This window comes from Colobus angolensis, unplaced genomic scaffold, assembly GCF_000951035.1.
Source record: "Colobus angolensis palliatus isolate OR3802 unplaced genomic scaffold, Cang.pa_1.0 Scaffold5, whole genome shotgun sequence".
In the NCBI taxonomy this organism is placed as follows: Eukaryota; Metazoa; Chordata; class Mammalia; order Primates; family Cercopithecidae; genus Colobus; species Colobus angolensis.
Genome location: NW_012118487.1, coordinates 2920279 through 2921712, shown reverse-complemented (window position 1 = coordinate 2921712; position 1434 = coordinate 2920279).

The following is a 1434-nucleotide window of genomic DNA, read 5'->3' as shown; positions in this document are numbered from 1 at the left end:
CGCCCCCGAGGCCCGGCCCGGCTCCCCCGCCCCGGATTTGAAAGCTAGGTCTTCCCGAGAGTCCGCGGGCTTCCGCTCCCAGCGCGGGATTCTGGAGGTAAATTGAGGAAGACTTGGAAACCGCGCCAGGACCAACGGGTACCTAGAAGGGAGACAAGGCCAGGCCTGCTGCCCAGTGTGAGCTCTGAGAAGAAGAGGAGCGGGCCGGGACGCCCACCGGTAATTTCCGTCTCCCCTCCGGTGACCTGAGGCCTTTCCTTGGGTCCTCTCTCCCACGTCCCTCTCCCTAAATCAAAAGCCTTAACCTCCTGTCACCAGGGTGCCAGGCTAGTAGTAATAAGCAGGTCCACGCATGCTGGACACACAGGCTCAAGCCACTCCGCGCATCAGTCAGTACTGCAAACCGTACCTAGTAGTGTACTTAATCCGTATATAAATGTTACAAGTTAAGCATCCCACAGCAAACAAAGTAGCATTTAACATCATGGGGAAGAAAAGAGATAGGACAAAGAGATGAACAACCAATCCAGAGGGAGTGAAGAAGAGAAAAAGAAGCCTGGTTTGGGCCGGAGAGGTCCTTCTGCAAAGACAGCGTCGATGAAGACTGTTTGGAGCTGCCGAAGGCACCAACAGTCCTGGGTGAGAACTGACAGTGGAAGAGGGTGCTTGTTTGTGTTCTTACCTGGTTGGATGCGGACTAGTTTTTTATTTATTTATTAAAGTATAGTATCCTTGTTGGCAAATGCCCTATGAAATATAAAATGGGGTCTTTTCCTGAGATGGAGTTATTAATAGTTACGTCAAGGGTGTGCTATACACTGCCCTACTGATCCCCTTCCTATTTTGGATCATGAACTCATTTTAGACCCTGAAGCAAACTGTGTGAATCGTTTTCGCAGAAGAATTCTCCAACACGTGACCACGACATTCTGCATCAGATTTCAAAAGGTTCTTGACATTCAGAAGTCAGATCAGGGACCCCATGGCAGAGCCTATTTCTAACACTTGCGCCTGTTCGACTACAGGGACTATATTCTGCACAGAAATATACTTAGTTTTATCTATCGTTACCACTTGCTGAGAGTTTATTGCGTGCTTTTACATTTTCATAATACATTTGTTTGCTTCATCCTTTCAACAATCCCTCGGGGTAGGAATTACAATTTAAAGAGGCTAAGGCCGGGCGTGGTGGCTCATGCCTGTAATCCCAGGACTTTGGGAAGCCCAGGCAGGTGGATCATGAGGTCAGGAGTTTGAGACCAGCCTGGCCAAGATGATGAAACCCCGTCTCTAGTAAAAATACAAAAAATAAAAATAAAAAAAATAAAAAAATTAGCCGGGTGCAGTGGCGGGCGCCTGTAATCCCAGTTACTTGGGAGGCTGAGGCAGGAGAATCACTTGAACCCAGAAGGCAGAGGTTGCAGTGAGTCAAGA